The sequence below is a fragment of the Panthera uncia genome, chromosome D4 (genome assembly GCF_023721935.1).
Source record: "Panthera uncia isolate 11264 chromosome D4, Puncia_PCG_1.0, whole genome shotgun sequence".
NCBI lineage: Eukaryota > Metazoa > Chordata > Mammalia > Carnivora > Felidae > Panthera > Panthera uncia.
This window is the reverse complement of record NC_064807.1, coordinates 44,094,141-44,120,845: the sequence shown is the minus strand read 5'-3', so window position 1 is coordinate 44,120,845 and position 26,705 is coordinate 44,094,141. Positions and strand designations below refer to the sequence as shown.

At 42.4% G+C, this 26,705-nt stretch overlaps 1 protein-coding gene across 1 annotated transcript in view; it reads right to left on the bottom strand.

Annotated features, from left to right (window-relative positions):
• Positions 1 to 5,650, bottom strand: part of FOCAD (focadhesin) — a 313,963-nt gene extending 308,313 nt beyond the window's left edge. Inside the window, exon 1 of the mRNA XM_049635278.1 lies at positions 5,563 to 5,650. The gene's annotated coding sequence lies outside the window, so the exon portion shown is untranslated. The remainder of the gene's footprint in view (positions 1 to 5,562) is intronic.
• Positions 5,651 to 26,705: the final 21,055 nt, after the last annotated feature.

The window sequence follows — 26,705 nt, the reverse complement described above, 5'->3', positions numbered from 1 at the left end:
AATCTCATATTCAGTTTCCCCCCTCTGCCCTCCAGTATGCTATACATGCAACTAATTGTAATATTCCTCTCTGTAGTTTGGCCCTCTCTGTGGCTTCCACACAATACTTTTCAAGTTCTTTGAAGGAAAGTTAGGGACCCAGGACCAGAGCAGATACTCTTTGTTGGAAAAAAAAAAAAAAAACGACCCCGAGAGTCACATGCTCTACCAACTGAGCCAGCCAGGCACCCCAAATAAATACAGTATCTTTAATATCAATGACTCTAAAAATTCCATTTATTTAAATGTTTCAACAATACCAAACTTTTTTTTATTTTTTTTAAGTTCTTTTATTTATTTTGAGAGAGAACACTGAGCACATGAGAGGGGGAGGGGCAGAGACAGAGGGAGAGAATCCTCAACAGGCTCTGTGCGGTCAGTGCAGAGCCCAATGTGGGGCTCAAACCCATGAACCGCGGATCACGACCTGAGCTGAAGTCAAGAGTCGGACACTTAATGGACTGAGCCACCCAGGCACCCCAACAATGCAAAACTTTAATAAAAAGTTTCTGCCACTCCCTCCATGTGTCCTAATATCATAAACTAACACCTGAAGTTTTGATTATATAAACCAACCTGTTCAATGATCATTAAATAAAGTAAAAGATACAGTAAATTCTGAAAGCAGCTAGGCCAAAGAAAAAGGTTTTAAAGAGAGGAAAGAAAAGTACACCGTGGCCGTGAGAAAACCTGGTAACAGGGCCGCCTGGGTGGCTCAGTCAGTTAAGTGTCAGGCTTAGGCTCAAGTCATGATCTCACGGTTCATGAGTTCGAGCCCCCCATTGGGCTCTGTGCTGACAGCTCAGAGGCTGGAACCTGCTTTGGATTCTGTGTCTCCCTCTCCCTCTGCCCCTCCCCCACTCATACTCTGTCTCTTTCAAAAATAAACATCTTTTAATGTTTTTAAAAATTTTAATAAAAAAAAAAACCTGGTAACAAAACTATAGTTACAACATTCACAATTATGACGTTTGTTCCACATGTTTATCAGCCAAATTAGCAAGCCTTCATTTATTTAACCAAAAAGAGATTAAAGGATATAATCTAATGCACTGAAAAGAACTGAAATCTTCAGTTCAGAACCTTGGATGGAATGCTTCATTGGTCTCCAGGCAAAGGAAAAGACAAATCTCTAAATAAATAATAACAGCTGACTATCTATGCAGTTCAGATTCTCAAATTCCTTGGGCCTAAAGAAGTATTTTCCCTATCATGAACAACAGAAAATTGCACAACATTTAATATCAAATTTTTTGAACATCTTCAAAATATATAAAACTAAAGTAACTCAGTCTAATTGAATAAAAGCCAATATAAATTTAGCAAAATTTAAAAATCATAACTGCAATGTTATTACTTCCAACAGGACTTGAAATAGGATAAAAATTATGAGACCAGGAGTGCTTAGGGGGCCCAATTTATAAAACAACAACGTTCAATCTATTGTTTGAAACTAGATGGGATCTTCCATATTGCTTGAAAGTTTGTTTTAAATAACTTAATTTTTTTTAACATTTTTATTTATTTTTGAGAGACAGAAAGAGAGCATGAGTGGGGGAGGGGCAGAGAGAGAGGGAGACACAGAATCAGAAACAGTTTCCAGGCTCTGAGCTGTCAGACAGAGTCTGACGCTGGGCTCAAACTCACAAACCATGAGATTGTGACTTGTGCCAAAGTTGGAGGCTCAACTCACTGAGCCACCCAAGCGCCCCTTGTTTCAAATAATGTAAATGGGAGGGGTGCCTGGCTCAGTTGGTTGATTTCAGCTCGGGTCATGCTCCCAGGGTTGTGGGATCGAGCCCCACATAGTGAAGCCCACTTAAGATTCTCTCTCTCCCCCTTCTGCCCCTCTCCCTTGCTCCCTTGCTCCCCTGCCCCCCCTCTCTCTATATATATATAAAATAAAAATGTTTTAAAATAATCTTTCAAATGTTTTAAAAATGTTTTAAAATAATAAATGGGAGAAAAACTGATGAACATCCCTTGTCCTATCAGCTGAGCAAATCTCATTTCCTATCATGTAGAGATAGTATATACTACCTTCATCCAACTTATCATGAATTGCAAATAACAAACTTACACTTACATAACTATACTATATTTTATTATACTACTCATCTTTAGACCTGTAGTACTTTTTTTTTTTTTAATGTTTGTTTATTTTTGAAAGAAGAGAGAACACGAGCAGGGGAAGGGCAGAGAGAGATGGGGGGGGGGGGGACAGAGGATCCAAAGCAGGCTCTAGGCTGCCAGCAGAGAACCCAATGTGGGGCTTGAACTCACGAACCATGAGATCATGACCTGAGCTGAAGTCAGACACTAAAACAACTGAGCCACACAGGCGCCCCTAGATCTGTAGTACTTCTTCAAAAATATATAATATAGGGGCAATTGGGGGGCTCAATCAGTTCAGCGTCCGACTCTTGGTTTCGGCTCAGGTCACCATCTCATGCTTTGTGGGTTTGAGCCCCATGTGGGGCTCTGTGCTGATGGTGTAGAGCATGCTTGGGATTCCATCTCCCTCTCTCTCTGTCCCTCCCCCACTCACGTGCACACGTACTCTCTGTCTCTCAAAAGTAAATAAACATTAAAAAAGTAAAAATAAAAAAACAAAAATAAATTTAAAATGTACAATATAGATTTCACATCTCCGAAAGAAGCATGTATTGCCCAGATGCACCGTGATCAAAGTTGAAATTACCACTCTAGCTTTCTTTTTTAGGAACCATAAATAGATGTCCATTGATAGATGAATGGATAAAGAGGATATGGTACATTTTATTTACATACACCAGAATATTACTCGGCCATAAAAAAGAATGAAATCCTGTCATGTGCAAAAATATGGATGGACCTAAAGTGTTTTATGCCAAGGGAAATAAGTCAGGAAAAAGCCATCGTCTGATTTCACTTATATGTGCAATCTGAAAAACAAAATAAATGAACAAAACAAAACAGAAACAGAGTCATAGATACAGTAAACAAACTGTTACCAAAGAGGAGAATTGGGGGGGGGGGGGGGAGCGCACAAAATAGGTGAAAGGGGGTTAAGAAGTACAAACTTCCAGTTATAAAATCAGTAAGTCATGGGGATGTAATGTACATCATAGGGAATATGGTCAATAATATTGTAAGACCTTTGCATGGTGACAGATGATAACTAGACTCACGGGAATTTCATAATGTATAAAAATATCAAATCACTATGATATACACCTGACACTAATAGGATAGCATATGCCAATTATACTTCAATTTTAAAAAAATCAAGTTTTGATATAGACTCACCAGTAATCCTGACACTAGTATTTCCTTACACTTCTTCCAAATATAGTTATGTTTGTGTTTTTCATTGTGTTTTTTTCTGCTCAAATTTTAAACTAGAAAAGTCTCCACTTGGATTTTTTTTTCCCTCAGTTCTTGCATTTCTCCTCAATCTTCCCATCTTGATCTGGTCCATTTCTAGAACTAGAAAGTTCTAGAAATTTTGCAAAAGCAAAACTCTGAAAAGTTGTATTTCCTTAAACTTTCCAAATCCCTAATAGTGACATAAACAATTTAATTCACATAATGGCTTGTGAATAACATCCAAAAAATATCACAAGGCTATGAATATCATGTCTCAGAACTATTTTAGAAATCATTTTTTCACCTGCAAGAAGGCCAAACCATTTACTTGTAAGTCCCATTAACCAATCAGCAAATAAAAAACTATTGTTCTATCTCTATGGCCATTTTTATTCTCAAACTAATGATTTATTTACCTTTGGGTTATCAATTCTCAAGTGGAAGCAGCAATCAATTGAATTCCAATAAATTTCAGCTTGATAAAATACATGTTAACACAAAGATGACATTGATAGATATTAACCAGGTGATGGTAACTACCTAACATTTAACCAAGTAAGCAAATAACCAAGGCAGACCTTGGTTTTAGCTACCACTAATCTACCGCTGCAACTCAAAGTACTTTGAAAATTGCATACTTATCCAGTTGTCTTTATATCATACCTTTAAGCATAACATTAAGAAGATCCTGATTATTACATTTCAAAATTTAGATGAGTCATAGTGCTTTGTATGCAGGAATTGAATGTGAACCAAAATTGTAAATATGCACCTGCTTGCTAGTCAAAAAGTAAATGTGGGCAGATTCAGAAAGATTAAAGCATATAATCATAAAATACATTCTGTGTTTTAAAAATGGTCACTTCCCAAACACTAACACGGTTCAGTAAACATGCCGATGCCCTTCCTCTCCTTGAACATTTCAAAATTACAGAATACTTCTAACTCCATCCCCTCACTTTACACACAGGCACCTAAAACCTAGGGTCTTTCATAGTACAGTAAGCAATATTACAGCACCTCTAGCCATCATGGCCTGAGACTTCCTAGAGGTGAAAGTAAGAAAAACTGAATGAGGTCTCAGAAGAGCTCTATCTTACGATATAGAATCATGAGCTTCTGTAGCTAAATCTGGAACCTGAAACTGAACCATCAACATCAACAAAAAAAAAACCTACATCTCAAATCTAGACAATAAAACTGGCAGATACAATGGGGGGAAAGGCAGGGAATGCCATGTTAGTTTCTGACATAAAACCCTAACCATTAAGGAATTCATCAAAAAAAAAAAAAATTGTCAAATGGATGAATGAACGATTGCATGATACTGGATAGGATGACTTCATTGATTGCAGAAGCACCAATTTCAGGAACTAAACTGAAGGATCATGATGATGCCATAGCTGAAATTAAAACTCATGGTGCAACACACAACTCGTACGTGCAACACAACGGCAAGTCTCTGCAAATCTCCGCATAGGTGTTGTAGGCATTTCAAAACATATATATGTGTATATATGTTATTATTATATATATATATATTTTTTTTAGGTAATTCCAGCAAGGGAGGACAGAGCCTGAGAATCAGGAGGTCTGAAAACAGGCCCTGCTCACCCATAAGCCTTTGCATTGAAGTGGACAGGATCTGAATGAGTCACTGGTAATGAGGAGACCGTCCCCGTCCCCTCCAGGCCCCCCACCTCCCGGCCAGAAAGGAAACGACCCAGAATCCCCTGCACTGCCTTCAACTGGGGAACCGGTCAGGGAAGAGTGGAAGAACTGCAACCTGCTGCAGGTTAAGTATGCAAGGATCGCGCTGATCGGTTTCCGAGTCAAGATCCTGCTGAGCCCCCACCGCAAGCACCAGAGCCGGCCCCACCCAGGCATCGCGGAGCTCTCTAACGCAGAAGGCCTAGTCGTCCAGGAGTTCAGAGCCCAGACAGGAAAGGACGAGGACAAACGGCAGAACCTGTCCCATTCCTGGCCACCCACGCCCTGGTGCGGCCCTGCCGCCACATGCTCCACTGCCCCATCTCCCAGCACAGCCCCAGGCCTGCAGGGCCTAAGCCGCCCTCCACGCCAAGCTGAGACAGGCCACAGGCGAGTGCGATCCTGCGGCCTCTGAGCAGGGGGCAGCGGCCCGCAGCCGGCCGCCTGCCACCCCGCATCGCTTACCTCCCTTCTGCCACAAGCTCAGCCCCGCGCCGGCTGCCTGACGTGGCCCGCCCCGCCGCCACGAACGTCTGGGGGCGGGGACTACGGGGAGAGGACCAATGGACTGCAGACTGCGAGCGCCTGCCGCGCCTCCTCCGGCTCCGGCCCGCCCCTCCCCGCTACGTCGCACGCACGCCCAAGGCCAAGGCCGCGCACTGCGGCTGGCGGGCGGCGTGGGCGGCTGGGTACTTCTCTGCGGGAGCCCGCGGGCCGGAAGAGCCGCGCCAGCAGGTGGGGGGCGTGGGGTGGCACCGCAGCTGGGATTAGCCTACGAGACAGCAGATGAAAGGAACTCGCCTGGAGATGCCACTGCAGCGTGCCCGGGTAGTCCTGTTGGCAGCGTGCCCCTTTGCAGCTTTTGACGATGCAAAGCAGCTTTGGAGATTGTGTTTCTCAGGAACAAAAAATAGTCCCGAGAGCGTGAAGGATTCAGAAAATTTATGCAAGCAGCCAACTTGTCACTTCGTTCTTCCCCCCTGTAGCTGCTGCCTCGTATTTTTACTTCCTTGGCCGACACAGAGGACTGCCGCTCTCAGTGCTACACTGGTACAGCCACCTGTTGGATAGTCCCATAGGACGTTATAGCCTGGGTATTTCTGCTCGGTTACGCGGGGGAGAGCAGGCACACCTAATTGTTACTATTTTTGTCTAATAAGTACTGAATGTCCACCTGTGCGTGAACACTCGTTTTCATAGAAGACTAAATGCCGCACACAGTAGAACAGAAGCTGAAGGAGGCAGCAGAAAGAGAGAAAAAAAAAAAAAAAAGGTTATGAAGGAAGAATTCTAGCTGTGGAAAAATTATATACAAGAGTTAAGACAAGTTGCTCTAGAGAACCTGACTTACCCAGCAGTTTCCAAACTACCTTCAGAAGTACGTATGTATATAGGGGCACCTGGGTGGTGACTCAGTGGGTTCAGCGACTGACTTAGGTCATGATCTCACCGTTGGTGAGATTGAGCCCTGCCTCCAGCTCCTCCTTGGCAGCACTGAGCCTGTTCACTCGAGTTCTCTCTCTCTCTCTCTCTCTCTCTCTCTCTCTCTCTCTCTCTCGTTTAGAACATTTTTTTAAGAAGGTATATATAGAAGTGGGGAACTTTTTAAAAAATACTAGTACCAGGGTCCCATCACTAGAAATTGTCTATTTAATAGCTCTGCTCTGAGTCCTTGGCATTGGTACTCTTAAGCTTCCAAAGTCATTTTGTGCTGACAAGCACAAAATCATTCATAGGAAGGATTTGGTTCCCTGTACCCCACTTTAGAAAAGTAATTCTATACCACCGGCCATTTCAGTTCTCTTGTGCATTCTGGAACAATTTATCTGAATTAATTTTGAAACTACTAATATATTCAATCTCTGTTATCCACTGAGAGAAGTAGTTGTATAAGGTTTATCATTGCCTTCTTGATTTTACGGAATTTGATATGGTAATCTTGAAAATAAGCTGGCAGTTATTTTACCAGCCGAAGATGGGTTTATACAGGAATAGCAGAGAATTGCAATCCAAGACATGCAAGCTACAGCAAAACCATAGGCAAGTCCAACAAACAAAGGAGAGGAATATTATTTTATGGAGAAGAATGAAATCCAATGAAAATCCATTGGAGAAAAGCAAGCGTTCAGGGTGATACTGGTTTCTCATTGGCTGAGTTGCAGGGGTAGTTCATTTCTTATAGGAAGTGCAAGGTGCATCCTTTCCTGGTTGGGGCCTGTAATTGACCATTCTTTCCTGTCTATTCTTCTGTTGGGTCTGTAATTGACATTGAGTGGTATGGCTTTTCCTACCAGTCTCCTCTTCAAGTATCCCAAGTCCACTCTACTGAGGTTTTCCTTAATTAATTTTCACAGTTGTTATTTTCCTTCAGTCTTAATAATTCCAAATGCATCAGCGTTTCTTTAAGACCATTTTAATTTTAATTACCCCCCCCCCCGTTTAAGCCATTTTAACTCTTTTATTTTTTAATTTTTTTTAATGTTTATTTATTCTTGAGAGAGAGAGAGAGACTGAGTGTGAGCGGGGGAGGGGCAGAGAGAGACAGAGACACAGAATCCAAAGCAGGCTCCAGGCTCCGAGCTGTCAGCACAGAGCCCAACGCAGGGCTCAAACTCACGAACTGTGACATCATGACCTGAGCCAAAGTAGGACACTTAACCGACTGAGCCACCCAGGCGCCCCTAAGCCATTTTAATTGTTTTTTTTTTAATTCTTCTATTCCCTTGGGTTGCCTGGGTGGCACATTCAGAAGAGCATGTGACTCTTAATCTCAGGGTCATGAGTTCGAGCCCCACGTTAGGTGAAGAGATTATTTAAATAAAACTTAAAAAAAAATTATATTCCCATGTTTCTTGAGACGCATTAGTCAAAGTTATATGTGAACACTTAACTATGTGAACAGCACTGCTCTAAGTAAATCAACTCATTTAATCTGCAAAACAACTTATGAAACCAATAGAGTTATTACCTACATTTTATAAATAAGGAATAGTAGGCACAGAATGGGGAGCATCTTGACCAAGAACATGCACCTACTTAGTGGCAAAACCAAAGTTGGAATCCAGGCACTCTGACTCTCAAACAGATGTACTGTCTCTGCTGTAGAAAGGCTGGCCTTTAGGAGTACATGAGGAAATGCCCTTTTAAAAAACAATTTTTTTTAATGTTTATTTTTGAGAGACAGACTCTGAAGCAAGCTCCAGGCTTTGAGCTATCAGCACACAGCCCCATGCAGGGCTCAAACTCCTGAACTGTGAGATCATGACCGGAGCCAAAGTCGGATGCCCAACTGACTGAGCCATCCAGGTGCCCCAGCAAATGCCCTTTTAAAGAGTGATGTAAGTCAGGGCACCTGGGGGGCTCAGTCAGTTGAGTGACTTCGGCTCCAGTCACGATCTCACGGTTCGTGGGTTCGAGCCCCACATCAGGCTCGCTGCTGTCAGCCTGTCAGCTCAGAGCCCACTTGGGATCCTCTGTCCCCCTCTCTCTGCCCCTCCCCTGCGTGTGCTCTCCCAAACAACAAATAAGTAAATATTAAAATAAAAAAAATAAACAGTGATATGTTAGTATGTGATTTTTCCCTTTTTAATTTTTTTTAATGTTTTATTCTTTAGAGAGAGAGAGAGAGACAGAGTGCAAGCAGGGGAGGGACAGAGAGAGAGAGGGAGACACAGAATTCGAAACAGGCTCCAGGTTCCAAGCTGTCAGCACAGAGTCCAGCTCGGGGCTTGAATTCACAAACCTCGAGATCATGACCTGAGCCGAAGTCAGACGCTTAACTGACTGAGCCACCCAGGCACCCCCACTTTATTTATTTATTTTTTTTAAGTAAGCTCTATGCCCAATATGGGGCTTAAGCTCACGACCCTAAGATGAAGAGATGTAAGCTCTACCGACTGAGCCAGCCAGGGGCCCCTATGATTTTTCACTTTTGAGAATTGAGATTCAGGGGCACCTGGGGGGCTCTGTCCATTAAGAGTCTGACTTTTGATTTTGGCTCAGGTCATGATCTCATATGCATGGGGCTCTACACTTTCAGTGCTTGGGATTCTCCCTCTCTCTCTCTCTCTCTCTCTCTCTTCCTCTCTCTGCCCCTACCCTGCTTGTGTGCACACATGCGTTCTCTCTCTCTCTCTCTCTCTCTCTCTCTCTCTCAGAAGCTCTTAGTCCATGACAAAGTTTTCGCTGACAAGTGCTGAAATGAAAACTAAATAAGGACAATGTATTGAGTTTTACTAAAAATAAATGTATTCAATTTATTTTTTTTAATGTTTTTATTTATTTTTGAAGGAGAGAGAGAGACAGAGCATGAGCAGGGGAGGAACAGAGAGAGAGGAAGACACAGAATTCAAGGCAGGCTCCAGGCTCTAAGCTGTCAGCACAGAGCCCAACGCGGGGCTCAAACTCACAAACTGTGAGATCATGACCTGAGCTGAAGTCAGACGCGTAACCAACTGAGCCACCCCGGCCCCCTAAATGTATTCAATTTAAAGAACAGTACTTTTCCTGGGGCGCCTGGGTGTCTCAGTCGGTTACGCATCCGACTTCAGCTCAGGTCACCATCTCGCGGTCCTTGAGTTCGAGCCCCGGGTCGGGCTCTGGGCTGATGGCTCAGAGCCTGGAGCCTGCTTCCGATTCTGTGTCTCCCTCTCTCTCTGCCCCTCCCCCCGTTCATGCTCTGTCTCTCTCTGTCTCAAAAATAAAAATAAAAACAAAACAAAAAAATGAAAAAAAAAAAGAACAGTACTTTTTCTGAAATTATATTTCAGTGGTAGTGGTGGTCGTGTTAAATATGTTCTCTCATGGGGCGCCTGGGTGGCTCAGTCGGTTGAGCGGCCGACTTCGGCTCAGGTCATGATCTCGCGGTCCGTGAGTTCGAGCCCCGCGTCGGGCTCTGTGCTGACAGCTCGGAGCCTGGAGCCTGTTTCAGATTCTGTGTCTCCTTCTCTCTCTGACCCTCCCCCATTCATGCTCTGTCTCTCTCTGTCCCAAAAATAAATAAAACTTTAAAAAAAAATTAAAAAAAATAAAAATGTTCTCTCTTGTATGGAATAATAGTCATTGATAATAGTCATGATAATAGTAGTTATAGTTTGGAGTCGGCGGTTATTTTTTTTTTTTTAAGTTTATTTATTTTGAGAGAAGAGAGAGCTAGCGAGCAGGGAGGGCCGGGCTGAGAGAGAGAGAAAGAGAGAGAGAGAATATCCCAAGCAGGATCCGCATTGTCAGCGCGGAGCCTGATGCAGGGCTCGACCTCACAAATCGTGAGATCAGGGCCTGAGCCGAAACCGTGAATCGGACGCTTAATCTATTGAGCCACCCTGGCACCCCGAGTTTGGGGTTTTTTAAATGATCTTAATGTTGGGTCTCAAAATTTTTTGATGTTTTACTGATTTAGCTTAACCCAGTTAATTCACTGAGAGGGAAACTAAGATTCCAGAGGAGCAAAGTCCCGTTCTCTTTGTACTGCATACCCACAGGCCCATTTTGAGTGCGGGGCTAGAAATTTTTTTAAGCGATAATAACAAACTTCAAAAGAAATCAGGGTCAAGGTTAGACAACAAAGATTAGAACTGGTTCTGATAGGCCAGCTGTGTTGTTAGCCGGGAGGAAAAGGCTCCTGCCTGCTTAATTAATCAGATTAGCTAAGTAGATTGGTTTCCTTCTGCGCTGAAAGCAAAGAATGGGGCCTGAGGGAATACAGCTACTGTATGCAGTTACATTTTGATTGAGGTAAGACCTAGGAAGGTCAGCTTGATGGAGTAGGGCGCACCCACGTCTGATACGGATATTTGGAGCCCTCCGCAAGTGTTTCCCTGACAGTCAGCCTGGGAAGATTTTTCGAGAAAGGGCCGGGAGAGGGAGGCCTCTCTGGGGAGCGATGAGAGGAGAAGCCACTTCATTCGTATAACCTGCAGAGGTTGAGCTAGATTTAATACTAAAAGAGCCAGGACCAGATGGAATTGTCAACTGAAGGATGAAAACACGCTTCAAATCTGTGTATTATTTTCTGGATAGGCTGAGATGGCAAATGCAAATGAACTCTTTGCCTTTTAAGTATTCGCGACAAACCACTGTCTTTAAGAGGTAAGCAGGCAGACAGCATTTCTGTTAACCTTCGTGTATTATTTCCCCTGAAGTAGTGAGGCAGTTAGTTCTCTATTATACCAGACCCTTTAGATAAGTACACTTTTTGAAGTCAGTATAGAAGGGCCTATTGACTTTAACAACAACAAAAGAAAGAGAGTAAGAAAAATGTGTCCACTCCCAAATCATTAACTGAACTGAAAAGAATATGCTAACAAAGAAAGACACTGTAGTCTGAATCCTGTACTGTAAGGGAAGGTCACGTCACCCACAGCATCAGGAGAGGCACAAAGCCTTGAACTCAGGCCCAAGCATGCTGGGCTAGCTTAACACACCCACACATTCACCAGCGGGCACGAGACTGGGAGGAGAAATTCAGAACTGAGTCACACAGCTCCATTGTGGACACATTAACAGAAAGCAATCTTATTAGCTTTAATTGGATGTGAGTGAATGGCTCCCGATAGTTTCCCATTTCTTTCAGAGTAAGAGCCAAAGTCCTTACAAAGGCCAACGAGTCTATACACGATTTGCCTCTCCTGCACTGTGTATTTCCATACACATACACACACACACACACACACACACACACACGCATGCACAACCAGTCCTGCCTTTGACCTTGCCTTCCACACTCCTCACCAGCTCACTTGACTCCAATCTCCCTCCCCCCCCCTGCAGGACCTTCTGGACTCATTCCCTTGGATCACAAAAGTCAGCCAAGATGTTACCTTCTGGGTAAGGCCCCCTCTATCAGTCTGGGTCCCAGCAGGAAACAGCACAATCAAATTAGGAAAACTGGAGGAGACTTCAGTAAGAGCCTAGAAACAAAGGTATGGTCAGGGAATAAAGAGATTACAAGAGAGACTTTGTAATAGGGGGGCCCCCCATATCACCCCTGAGCCTAAAAGGGCAAGGGGAGGAGGAGTTACCAAGCAGTGAGGAGGCTGTCTACAAAGACTACCTGACTACCTCGGATCATAGATCAAGGAACACAGCCAATCCACAGTGACCCAACAGGAACAGAGCCCAGGAATTAATACCTTAACCTCCCTTGTTCGCATTTCTCCTTCTGGATCTTCTGAAGCAAAGGAAGTTCTTGGAGCTCATACAGGTCAGCCTTCAGGGGGACAGCGAAGGGGCACAAAGAAGCTGTCCGGCACGTTCACCTTGATCACCCATAACAGCTTCTGCTGTGTAACAAACCACCCCAGAATCTAGTGACTTAAAATCACAAACATTTATTTCTTCTCAGAGTCTTGTAGGTCGCCCAGGCAGTTCTTGTGATAGAGGCTGGCTTTGCCGGTCCCTCCTGAAACTACTTCTATGTCTACAGTCAACTGGCAGCTTGGCTGGTCTAGGATGGCCTCATTCACGTGCCTGGTGGTTTGTTCAATGTCACCGGGGGCAGTAGGGATGATGTGGCCAGGTATTTCTACTGACTATAACCAATCACTTTTCTTACTCATCAGACATTATTGTTAGATTAGGCAGTTAGGTTCTCATAGGATACCTGGAGGCCCACAGAGAGGAAGTCCTGGCCAGCTATTGAAAAAAGTCAGAGACCTGTTCTGGCAGCCCTCCACAAGAAGCCAGATCAAACTAGACAGGCCCAAGATGACTGACAAAGTAGGCCAGAAACCTGACCAAACGAGGAAGAAAAGGCACACAACGCTTCCAAGAAATACCCACCCCAAGTAATTAATATTCCGCCCCCTTGTTAACAACTGTCAATAAAAGATAGAAACCCAAACCCCAGGGCACAGCACAAACTCACCCACAGTCAGGCTGCACACGCTCCACGGCTCCTTCTCTCTCTTTCTTTCTCATATTCTCTTTCTCCCTCACCCCTTTCCCCCTCCTTCTCTGCCTCCCTTTCTCTCACCCACCCACTTTCACATATCCAGAGAATACTGTCACTTAAATTTTCCCACTTGTGTCGCTTGTCCGCTATGTTGTGCGTCTGCCCTTGAATTCCTTCTTGGGACGAGATCAAGAACCTTTGGCAACACCTTTGGGATGGGCTGGGTTGAGGCCTCGGGACCCAGGCTCTCCCCGATTCACCTGGCAAAACTATCAAATCCTTGCTAATATCAAGATACATTATTTCAATGGAATTCCCATGTTAAAACAATCCCAATTTTTATTTGATTCAGTCATGTTCCCAGCCCCAGGGGATAGAACATGATTGATCAAAACCAGAGGTCAACAAATTTTTTTTTTCTATAATGAGCCAGAAAGTAAATATCTTAGATTCGTGAGGCAAGAGGCAAAATTAAAGACATTGTATAGAAACTTGAGTAACAAGAAAGAAAACCAATTTCAACAAAATTCTTATTGATGAAATCTAAAATATAATAATTGAGCGCAATAATTCCTCTTTAAGTTTATTTATTCTGAGAGAGAAAGAGATCAGGGGGAGGGGCAGAGAGAGAGGAGAAAGAGAATCCCAAGCAGACTCTAGGCTCAACACAGAGACCTGGGGCTGGATCCCGTGAAGTTGAGATCACAACCTGACCTGATATCAAGAGTCTGACGCTCAACTAACTGAGCCACCCAGGCGTCCCTGAGTACAATCATTTCTCATACAGGTCTACTAACGAGAAGAACAGAATTCTTTGCTAGGGGATAATAGTTCATTTAATTGGAGTTCAAAGTTAATACTCTGTCATCAAAATCAATTGCACACATTCATCCATTAAGGCTCATCTATGAGATTCTATGCATTTCATCTTTGAGAATGTCTTTTCACACAGATGCGTATGGCCAAATACTTACATCAACCTATGAGAGTATGATTTTACTTGAGCATATTTATCACTTGGAAGTAATTTACAAAATCCTATTAGACCCTTCTCTTCATATTTGCCGATTACCATGTCATTATAGTGCAGATTAATCACCTCCAACTGAAGACCCTCAACTGCAAAGGTAAATGGATTTTGAAATATGGAAAATTCCCCTTGCATTGAGATCCAAAAATGCTTTTGGAACCACAGTTGGAGCTTACAGAATACATCCTCTGCAAATTTTTGTGGAAATGGAGATCCTGATTTAAAAAAAAACAAAACAAAACTTTGGGGAGCCTGGGTGGCTCAGTCGGTTGAATGTCCGATTCGGCTCAGGTCATGATCTCATGGTTCCTGAGTTCGAGCCCCACATCGGGCTCTGTGCTGCTAGCTCAGAGCCTGGAGCCTGCTTTGGATTCTGTGTCTCCCTCCCTCTGCCCCTCCCCTGCTCATAATCTGTCTCTCTCTCTCTCAAAAATAAATAAATGTTAAAAAAAAAATTAAAAAAAACTTTGACAGCACAGGAAGTATATTAAACAGCTTGACATTATTTGTGTTTCAAACAACATTAATTGTTGTTAAAATGACTTAGCACAGTATAACTTTTACATAAAAGTACTGTTTGCCTTGTCATTTTATATATATTTTTAATTTTTTTAATGTTTATTTTTGAAGGAGAGAGAGAGCACGAGTCGGGGAGGGGAAGAGAGAGAGAGAGGAAGACACAGAATCCGAAGCAGACTCCAGGCTCTGAGCTGTCAGCACAGAGCCTGACTCGGGGCTTGAACTCACAAGTCTTGAGATCATGACCTGAGCCCAAGTCGGATGCTTAACCGACTGAGCCACCCAGGCTCCCTGCCTTGTAATTTCATGTTGAGAAACATGATCAAGTCCACAGCTAAAGCTAAATTTTCAAAGCCATTCAGTGTTCAATAAAAGCGATTGAAGGAAGTTCTCATTCCAAAAAATTTCGGGCTCCAGACTGAGTTCAAAAACCACAATAAAACTTTACCCCTGCTAAGCCACCAAACTGCTTGTGGGTTCAGGTAAGTCAAGATATTCAGCTTCTATTTTTGACAACAGTTCACGGGACTGATGATCGTTAATTCCATCAGAGTACATGAAGTTCACCTGGGAGACCACTGGTTCAAAAGCAGAAAAATTCAAACGCTTTCTGCCAATTACCCACTGAGGAACAGCACAATGATAAACTATAGGGTTTAAATACCTACATTTTCACAAGCATTATAAATTTGTTCAAATAAGCCTTTTTTGCTCTCTATATATATTCTTTTTAAGTTTATTTATTTATTTTGAGAGAGAGAGACTGCAGAGGGGCAGAGAGAGAGGGAGAGACAGAGAATCCCAAGCAGGCTTCGCACCGGCAGCATGGAGCCTGACTCAGGTTTTGAACACACAGACCTTCAGATCATGACCCGAGCCAAAACCAAAAATCGAATGCTTAACCTACTGAGCTGCCCAGGCGCCCCCACATGTATTTTTATCACCATCCATTGTAAATCATCTTAACAGATTCCGCTTCGGCTTGTACCGAATTAAAGTTTTCTCAATTTCTTTGAAAACATACTCACCTAGAGTTGTTTCATGCAGAAAATTCATACAGGTCGCTTCTTCTGTCGCTTGAAACTCGGTATTGACTCCTTGAATAAATAACAACTGATCAGTGCTAGGAACATCTGTCAGTTCATCAAAAGCTAAGGAAAACCACTCAAAACCATTTACTTTGTTTTTTAATTAACGATTGATGGTGCCCCCAGTGTCCTCGACTGTTTAAGCAACTGTGTTCACTGAAAGGCTAATGGTCTTAAACAAGAATATTTTCCGCAGAAACATGTCTTTAGCTGCGGCAATCAAACATGACTTAATTAACTCGCCATCAGTACCCAGCTTTCCTGGCTCGATTAACAGATGAATTACTAGAAACGTACTTTGGTTGCAGTTTTTTCATTGTGGTATATATTTTAAGTTTATTTATTTATTTGGAGAGAGAGGGATACAGAGAGAGCACAAGTGGGGGAGGGGCAGAGAGAGAGAGAGAAAGTAAGAGAGAATTCCAAGCAGGCTCTGCGCTCGAACCCACGAACCATAAGATCATGACCTGAGCCGAAACCAAGAGTAGGACACTTAACCTGCAGAGCCACCCAGGTGCCCCTCATTTTTATCTTTGTAAAGAAATTCTGCTGATGAAATACTGCATCTTAAATTCACTTTTCTTACCCTTGCTTTCTTATGAGTTTGGAATATTGTGAGAATCCTGTGAATGTTAATGCATATTATAACCACAGGTACAGTGTCACTGCACAATAAATGCACACTTTGCCATCTAGTTTGGTAACAGAGCGACCCACACTCCATTGTGCCTTCAAAGCATGAGGTGAAAGGGGAGTGGTGTCACCAAAATGTCAACGCAGGCGACCCCAGCTTCTGTTCCCCCACAAAAATCAACAATTAGCTATCCATTAACAAAAAGAGTTCCAGGAGAGCTCTGACATCCACTTAAGAAATGTCAGCCCCACAGCAGAGCAAAACACCCAAGAATAACTGCGCAAGAGGGAAGACAGCTCGGCTGTGGCTGTGCCTGCCTCATCCCATCCCCCAAGCTGCCACTGCTCCCGGCCGGCCGAGAGGGAATTTCCCAATTAGGAAGCGCTCCCCTCACCAGGAAAGGAAGAGCAGAGTGAGCCAGCAGCTTTCTCAGCCTTTTGGGACAGGGCACAAATGTCCTACTTCGGTTTCACTCAACCCAGCCCACAAAGCTGAGACATGCAGAGATGGCTGGGGACAAAGAAGAAAAGCAGGGGCCAGCCGCAGCAGCCACTCAGCTGAAGCAATTGCAGTTCAAAGTGACCTGCTTTGCAGACAAACTCAGCAGATTCCAATACTGAACAATCCAGCAGCCACCGCAGCGTCATCAGAGCCCTGCAGATTTCACCTTGATTTCGCCCCAGAGGTATTCATGTTCACTGACGCCAGTCGCCTGAGTCCCTCCCTGCTCCCTTCCCCACCCCCCATGCCCTCCAGAGCCAGGGAACTGCGCTGATGCCTGTCACCAGACTCCAGATGCACCCCCCCCCCCCCCCCCAGGGGAAGACTGTGCAGCCACAGAAGAGCATACCGATGGCCAGGGCCCCCCCAGCTGCCAGTGATTCCACGCTTGGCCCCGGACCCTTGCTGCCTCCCTGGCCCCGCACCTGCACTTGCATTTGTAACTTGCCTTTGCCACTGCGTGGGCACCTACAGCTGACCCTGGCAGTCAAGTGGGTGCACACCCTAGGCTCCAGCCACCGCTGCTGCCTGTCCTGGTCACTAGAGACACAATATACCAAAACATATGGGATATAACAAAAGCATTCCAAGAGGGAAGTTGATAGTAAATGTCTACATCAAGAAAAAAAAGGAAGGGGGTGCCTGGCTGGCCTCAGTCAGTAGGGTGGGTGACTCTTGATCTCGGGGTTGTGGGTTCAAGCCCCACCTTGGGTGCAGAGATTAGTTAAAAATAAAATCTTCAAAAAAAAGAAAGATGCCAAAAAAGCAACTTAACTTTATACCTCAAAGAACAAGAGAAGAATAAACTCAGCCCAAAATTAGCAGAAGGAAGGAAATAACAAAGATCAGAGCAGAAATTAAAGAAAACAACAACAACAAAAACAAGAAGAAAAGTAATTTAAAAGATTAATGAAATCAAGAACTGATTTTAAGGAGCACCTGGCTGGCTCAGTCAGTGGAGCATGGGACTCTTTTTTTTTTTTTTTTAAGTGTCTTGTAGTCTTTTATTTTGAAGGTATACACACACTTATAAATATATGCACATCTATTTTTAAAGTCAAATAGAATTGGGGTGCCTGGGTGGCTCAGTTGGTTGAGCATCTGACTTCGGCCCAGGTCATGATCTCACGGTCTGTGAGTTTGAGCCCCATGTAGGGCTCTGTGCTGACAGCTCAGAGTCTGGAGCCTGCTTCGGATTCTGTGTTTCCCTCTCTCTCTGCCCCTCCCCCAGTCGCACACGCGCGCGCGCGCTCTCTCTCTCTCTCTCTTTCAAATATAAATAAACATTAAAAAAATTTTAAAGTCAAATAGAATAACATTAAATGTAGTTTTTTCAGTTTTATATTTTTTGTTTTTTTAATGTTTATTTTGAGAGAGAGAGAGAGAGAGAGAGAGAGAGAGCACAGGCAAGGGAAGGGGCAGAGAGAGAGGAGAGAGAGAATCCCAATCAGGCCCTGCACTGTCAACTCAGAACCCAATGCAGGGCTCGAACTCACAAAAGTGAGATCATGACCTGAGTCAAAGTCGAGTTGGATGCTTAACAGACTGAGCCATCCAGGTGTCTCCAGTTTTATATTTTAAAGTAATTTCAGACTAACAAAAAGTTTTGGAGCATGGGACTCTTAATCTCAGGGTTATGAGTTCAAGCCCCACACTGGGTGTGAAGTCTACTTAAAAGGAAAAAAAATTTAAGAATTGATTTTTTTAAAACGATTTAAAAAATTGACAAATATTTAGCTAGACTAGGAAAAAAAGAAGACTCAAAGAAATACGATCAGAAATAAAAGAGAAGACATTACAGTCTATACCACAGAGTTACAAGAGACTGTAAGAGACTACTATGGCAATTATGTACCAACAAATTGGATCACCTAAATGAACGGAAAAATTCCCAAAATTCCTAAAATTCCTAAAATGATTCAAGAATGAATCATTAAGAAATATAAAACCTGAACAAGCCAATAATAATGAGTAAGGAGGCTGAATCAATGATCTAAAACCTTCTGGAGCCAACCTCCTGGGTGGCTCAGTTGGTTAAGTGTCCAACTCTTGATTTCAGCTCAGGTCATGATTTCACCATTCATGGGATTGAGCCCTACATCAGGCTCTGCACTGACAGCATGGAGCCTGCTTGGCATTTTCTCTCTCCCTCTCTGTCCCTACCCCACTTGCACACAAACACCATTTCACTCTCTCTAAATATAAAATAAGTAAATGGTTTTTTTTTTAATTTTTTTTAATGTTTATTACTGAGAGACAGAGAGAGAGAGAGACAGAGCATGAGCATGGGAGGGGCAGAGACAGGAGGAGACACAGAATCTGAAGCAGGCTCCAGGCGCTGAGCTGTCAGCACGGAGCCCGACGCGGGGCTCGAGCTCACAGACTGTGAGATCATGACCTGAGCCGAAGTCAGACGCTCAACCGACTGAGCCACCCAGGTGCCCCAATAAGTAAATACTTCTTAAAACAAAATTATAGTAATAGTAAAAAGCCTCTCAAAAAAGAAAAGCCCAGGACCACTTGTTTCACTGATGAATTCTACCAAACATTTAAACTAAAATTAACGACATTTTTTCTCAAACTCTTTCCAAAATTTAAAAAAGGAGGAACACTAACAAACTAATTTTATGAGGCCAGCATTACCATGAAAACAAAACCAAATAAAAACACTACAAGAAAACTATAGACTAATATCCCTGATAAATATAAATGCAAAACTTCTCAACAAAATATTACCAAACTGAATTCAACCGCACATTAAAAGAATTTTACACCATGATCAAGCTGGATTTATCCTTGAGACGCAAGGATGGCTCAATGTATGCAAATCAATGAATGTAATATGGCACGTTAATAGAATGAATGATAAAAGTCGTTTAATCAGCTCAACAAATGCAGAAAAAGCATTCGACAAAATACAACAACCTTTTCATTTGACAAAAAAACAACAATCTTTCATGATAAAAATGCTCAACAATTTGAATATAGAAGGAACATACCTCAATATAATAAAAGCCATATGTGACAAGCTCAGAGAAATGTTGGAAGCTTTGCCTACAAGATCAGAAGTAAGACAAAGGTGCCCACTCTCACTCTATTCAACACGATACTGGGAATCATACTAGAACAATGAGGCAAGAAAAAGAAAGGCATCCAAATCATAAAGAAGAAAAACTGTCTCTGCAGATGATGTGATCTTATATACAAAAAATTCCAATGTTTCTACCAATAAACTATTAAAACTAATCAATGAATTCAGCAAATTTGCAGGATATAAAGTCAATATATGAACATAGGAGTCTGTGGTATTTCCTCGTAGCGGACTGAAACAGACAAAGACACAGGGGCAGGGGCATCTGGGTGGTGCAGTCTGTTGAGCGTCCAACTCTTGATTTTGGCTCAGGTCATGATCTTGGGGTTGTGAGATTGAGCCCTATGTCTGGCTCTGCCCTGGCCTGCTTGAGATGCTCTCTCTCCCCGTCCTTCTGCCTCTCCCCTGCAAACAACCAAATACATAAATAAATAAAATTCTAAAAAACGAGGACAGAGTGGTGCTTGTGATTTATGTAGCACAATACTCCCATCATGGTCAACATCACACTTTGCACATGATGTCACTACACACGAGTTCGAAAGACACATGTGCAGTCAGCTCTCTGGAGCCCATGCGAGGCAGGTGCCTTACCCTATAGCGCTAACCATGGTTTAGGGGGTCTGTGTACGTTGTTATTTTTGAGGGCGGGGGGAGGACAGACACATCACATCTTCAAGGGTTGGCTGTACTGGGGAGCAATGCAGGAAATTCTTTGCTCCCTTCCTTCCCTGTGGGGAACCCATCTATTCACTCCGGCATCTAACTTGTCTTTCTTCTCTCTGCTTTTTTTCTTTTCTTTCTTTTCTCCCCCTCCACCTCTTCTATATCTCATTACATGTTGCCGCACTGAACTACTTCTGTAAGAGAACGGTGCTTCTCTTACAAAGAGGGCTGATAGGAGGTCAGTTGAACAGTCACCCTACCCATGAATTCAGAGATTTGTTCTCCTGCTGTGCACGCGGAGGTGCTCAGAGACTGTTGTGTCTACCTAAGGGGAGGCTCATCCGGCTGCTTCCAGACCTGGAGCACATTTTTAAAAAAATTTTTTTTAAATGTTTATTTATTTATTTTTGAAAGAGAGAAAGCACAAGCAGGGGAGGGGCAGAGAGAGAGGGAGAGAGAATCGGAAGCAGGCTCCAGGCTCTGAGCTGTCAGCACAGAGCCCGACACGAGGCTCAAACCCACAAATCATGAGATCATGACCTGAGCCAAAGTCAGATGCTTAACCAACTGAGCCACCCAGGCGCCGTGGAGCCATCCTTATAGCCTGGAGATTTTAGAAGACCGGTACAGATCTTCCATATAATGATGGGACAAGTGAGGATTTGCTTTCACCAATATTAAAGTGTATTTCATTCTTTACAATTTAAAAAATTTTTCTTAATGTTTATTTATTTTTGAGAGAGAGAGAGAGAGAAACAGAGTATGAGCTGGAGAGGGGCAGAGAGAAGAGGGAGACACAGAATCAGAAACAGGCTCCAGGCTCTGAGCTGTTAGCTAAGAGCCCAACGCAGGGCTCGAACTCATAGACCGCAAGATCATGACCTGAGCTGAAGTCGGACACTTAACCAACTGAGCCACGCAGGTGCCCCAAGTATATTTCATTCTTAAGGGCTATTTCCTCTTTAAGATTTATCTTCCTTGAAATTTGTCACCAAGAATTCAGATGTGTGGCTTTTTGTATCTATCTAATTTGTCCTCATGTGTATTTTAAGATAAGACTAGGGTTCTAATTGGCCTGACACCTTTGTAAGGTTGTTTAGTGTCCATGATACAATGTATCATATATATTATACCCATGATATAATAATTTCATTGCCCTCTAGCAGAAGCTCAGAAAAGTACTGAAAAATAAGTTTGACAATATATCTGCCTAAAAAAAAAAAGAAAAGAAAAAAAGAAAGAAAATATATTTACCTAAGGAGGGAATGCCCTTTATATAATCAGAATACCTTGTTAGTATTTACTCGTTGGGATTTCTAAGGTTTTGAATAATAATTATTTTCTGTTATGAAGTTACTGAAGTTGCTAGAGTTATGATTTTATTAATACCAGAAGACAATCCCAAAACCAATCAATCATTCCAGAGTGCCTACTATGGGCACAGGGGTTAAAAGCTCAGACTTTGGGATTGGAGAAACGTTGGTGCCAATCTCAGAGGCTAACTAACTATGAGACCTTGGGCAAATTGCTCTAACTCTCTAAGTGTCATTGTCCTTATCTGTAAAATGGGAATTGTAATATTATCTCATGAGGTTGCTTAAGGATTAAGTGAGATCATTCATATAAAACCCTTAGCCAGGGGCACCTGGGTGGCTCAGTCAGTTGAGCAGTTGAGCAATTGAGTGTCCGACTTTTGATTTCAGCTCAGGTCATGATCCCAGGGTCATGGAATCAAGTCCCAAGTTGGGCTCCATGCTGAGTGTGGAGCCTGCTTGGAATTCTCTCTCTCTCTCTCTCTCTCTCTCTCTCTCTCTCTCTCTCTCTCTCCCCCTCTCTCTCTTTCTGTCTCCCTCTCCCCCCCCCCACCACCACCACTCTGTCTCTAACATAAATAAAATGGAAAAAAAAAAACAACCTTAGCCAGCTTCCAAATTTTATGAATCCATCCATTTCACCACCAAATGTAAATACTTACTATGTGCCCGGCCTTGGGTCCATCATAAGAGTTAACTAAATACTGGTTATTATTGTTGCTGTTAAGCTCTCCCTATGTGTTTAAAAAAAAATTTTTTTTTTACTTTTTTTAATGTTTACTTATTTTAAAGAGAGAGAGACACACAGTACGAGTGGAGGAGGGACAGAGAGAGGGAGACACAGAATCTGAAGCAGGCTCCAGGCTCCGAGCCATCAGCACAGAGCCTGATGCAGGGCTTGAACCCATGAACTGTGAGATCATGACCTGAGCCGAAGTCGGACACTTAACCAACTAAGCCACCCAGGCACCCCTCTGCCTATGTGTTTAATACACACCATAGGTTGATAAGGTACATAAGAAACCCATGATGCCAATCATAGGGTTTGCAAGATTTTAAAATGACTTTTAGCTTTGTTTTCTAACACTTTTCCAGCTCTCCACAATTCCTTAAAGATCAACTATTTCATTTGAAAATATCCCAGAACCAGAGCATATGACCTGTGTAGTCACAGAGAACCTCACTCTCAGGAAGTCCTTGTGTTTAGTTTAATGCTCTGTTCTTGCCTTCTTGAAATTCTCAAGAATTTGTCAAGGGGGCTCTTCCTTTGTTTTTGTTTTTTTTTCCACCGGGCCTTAAAAATTATGTAGCCAGTGCTGCCCAGGATATAATGTTTCTGGGCCCTAGAATCCAGAATTCATTTAGAACAACTAAGTATTCTCCAGCTACTTCTCAGGCTCGGTTCCCTTTGCTATTTTGGTCTTTGTTGCTTTGATTATAAGGAACAGAATCTGCTAAAACCAGCTCAGTTAAAGGAAGGGTTAATGTAAGGAATTAGTTATCAAAATTTAAGGAGGCTCTTGCACTCAGGTGCTCATTCTGCCCTTGTATGAACCTGAGAGCGAATGCCTCCCTAAATATTGGACCCTAAAGGCCCCACTTGCCTTACCCTAGTTTGGCCCTGCTGTGGTCCTTGATGGAGCACAAGACCCAAGAAAAAAGATACCAGGGAATTAATAAATATCCAAGAGCAGGGAATTAAAAATTCTCTCTTTTGGGGCGCCTGGGTGGCTCAGTCGGTTAAGCGTCCGACTTTGGCTCAAGTCATGATCTCGTGGTTGGTTCATGAGTTCGAGCCCCGCATCTGGCTCTCTGCTGACAGCTCAGAACCTGGAGCCTGTTTTGGATTCTGTGTCTCCTTCTCTCTCTACCCCTCCCCTGCTCTGTCTCTGTCTCTGTCTCTGTCCCTCTCTCTCAAAAATAAATAAAAACATTAAAACACATTTTTTTAAAATCTCTCTTTCATCCTCCGATCTCCAACAGGACTTCTCATTGGCTGAGTCCAAATGGAAATTAAAAAGTAAGGAATCCTTTTGACGCACCCCAAAGAGGTCAACCCAGCCCACCTGGGAGACCAAGAGAGGCAAACAGAGACAACCCAGCACAGGCTGGGAACAGAACAAACAGATGGTAAAATTTATCTAGTGTCATTACCACTACTTATGCTATGTATTTTAGTCCAGTCCAGAAACACTAAATTACTTTTGAGCCTTGTTACTTCATTCCTATTCACAAGAACAAAACAGAACAGAACAAAACTTTTTTATTTATTTATTTATTTTTTTAAGGTTTGTCCAGATGAGTCAGGATTCAACCTCCTGACAAGGCTAATACTCAGCGTAGGCCAGCTTGTATGTGGAAGGTGACCTCCTCAGAGACAGCCATTTAACTGGCTTCTGACAGCTTCAATTATGACTAATGGATCTATTCACTGGCCATCATGCCCTGTAATCACACCAGTTAGGATTTTTACAACCTTTATAGCCTACCCTAATATCTCTCCTTTTCCTCCCTCCATATTTTTTAAATATAGATGTTGCTTTATATCAGAACATAAAAAATAGAAATATGAAAGCAATAGTTAGCTGTTAGTAATTACGTGTCACCAGGAGTATTTTCTTGCACAGCATAATAATGCTAGCAGATAATGCAATTTTGTTTGTATCCATGCACATTTATAAAATGTTTCCTTTTGGTTTACATTTCCATCTGAATGGGTTGAGCGGATGCCCTGCGTCTGGCTTCTCTTTTTTGTATCTAGTTGTTAAAATGAAGTCATCAAAGTAAATTAAAAAAAATAAAAGTAACAAATATGAGGGGAAAAATAAATAAAATAAAATGAAGTCGTCAAAGATCAGAGAATTCTGGGATTATTTTTTTCTTCTCATGATTAAATGCTTTAATATTCAGTAATGAAGTCTGAAATAGAAGAAAACAAAGGGAACTTTGTCATTACAATTAACATTTAATTCTAAAAAAATTCTAAAGATAGGCACAAATAAAAATGGATTTCTTCTCTACTACGCTAAATAAGGAAATGGATTTATTTACAGAAAATACACAATTAAGTTCCACTTCACTCAGAAATTGGAAGAGACTTGTCTCTCCCAGGAAGAGTTACAGAAGGAAAGGTACACTCCCTCTCTCCTGTCTAAATACGCTTAAACCTTTTTAGTGGCGTCTATAAGCAACTGAAAAATATTTACAATGTAGCCCCACTACTGTTGTCTATATCAGAACGATGTTTTTGATAAATACAATTAAGAAAGAACTCTTTTTTTTATTAGGAAAATGGGTAGTCTGGTTTTTATTCTGGTGTGATTGCTATTGTTGTTTGGGGGGGTGGTGGTGATTTATTTATTCTTTGGAAGTCCAAGGTTTTCCTCACGTAGGTTTTCCACCGCCGGACTCTGAAGAAGTACTTTCTATCACAACAGTGACCATGTGCAAAAGGTCTTCGGTTGTCAGTTGTAAAGCACCTAAAACATACTCAGAATTTCTGTAGTGGTTTCCTAGGTGATTCCTTTTTGTCCTCACGGGGATGTTCCTGGATCTCAGGCTAACATCGTGGAATTAGAATGAAAGATTCCATTGTCAGGGAAGTGGCCAAAGGGTGAGATTAATTTTTATGGTGCTAAGACACAGAAGATGAGCCATTTATTGGGCGCTTTTTCTTTTACCAATTTAAATTCTCAATTATAAAATTATATAGCACACATTTAGTTTCTCCCTTCTGGGTTAATAAATATGGAGACCATTCTTTAACCGTAAGCGCCGATCCACGAGAATTACGTAAGACAATTGCAATCTCAAATGAACAAGTGAATCACTTTTAGATATAGCACGTGTCCATTTCACATAAACATGTTTTGGGGGACTATACAGGGTGGACAAAGAAAGAGAAACTGATCAGTTGTAGATTAAGTGGATTTAAATGTAATTATTAGTGGCTGCAGAGAACCGTGCTGGAAACATCTACCACATTTGCCTGAATATAAAGCGACCTCACATTTAAATCAACGCCCTGTTTTCGTAATGAGAAGATGCGAAAGTAGTGGTGCGGCGGGGGCACAGGGGTGCGACAGCACCTGGCTTCAGGGGTCCCAAGCAGACTGGGTTAGGCCACTTGCCACCGACAAAATCCAAAGACAGAGCGGTGGGGACACAAGAAAGGAATTTATATCAGCGAGGCAACACCTGGAAGACAGCCTCTCAAAGGCTGTCTCCAAAGTGCTGAAAATACTTCCAAGTTCAGGTAAAGAAAATGTGGGACAAAGGTCTGCGGGAACAGGCGGGTTGGTGGGTACCTGCGTGTGAGCAGGAAACATCTTTAAGTTGATGTCTCCGTCTTGTCTTGGAGTTCTTCGTGGGCAGGGGCTTGATGACCCAGGGAAGTCCTTATTGCTTGAGGGGGTAATTTCGGTTCCCATCGGGGATGCTTTGCCCCCAGGGTCTTTTGCCTGAGTTTAGAGATAAACTGGAAAGATAATAAAAATTAGAAAGTTTGAGGTCAAAATGGAGGTAAGTCCTTTTTCAGGGGAATATTTTTTTTTTGTTTTTTGTTTTGCCAACTAGAATACGTACTATTTTAGAAACATTGAAGAAATAGTCAAAAAATTTAAATTTTTACCCACACGTATTTACAATATGATATCTGATGTTATTTTATTTATATATATTCATATATAAGTTCATTACAATTTTATTCAAATTCTTCACGGGTATCTCCCACATTGGTATTTTATCTCTTTTTAAAGATTTTATTTATGTTTTATTTATTTCACCTATTATTAATATTTTTTTTTTTTGAGAGAGAAAGAGAACACAAGCAGGGGAGAAGCGGGGGGGGGGGGGGGGGGGGAGAGAGAATCTCAA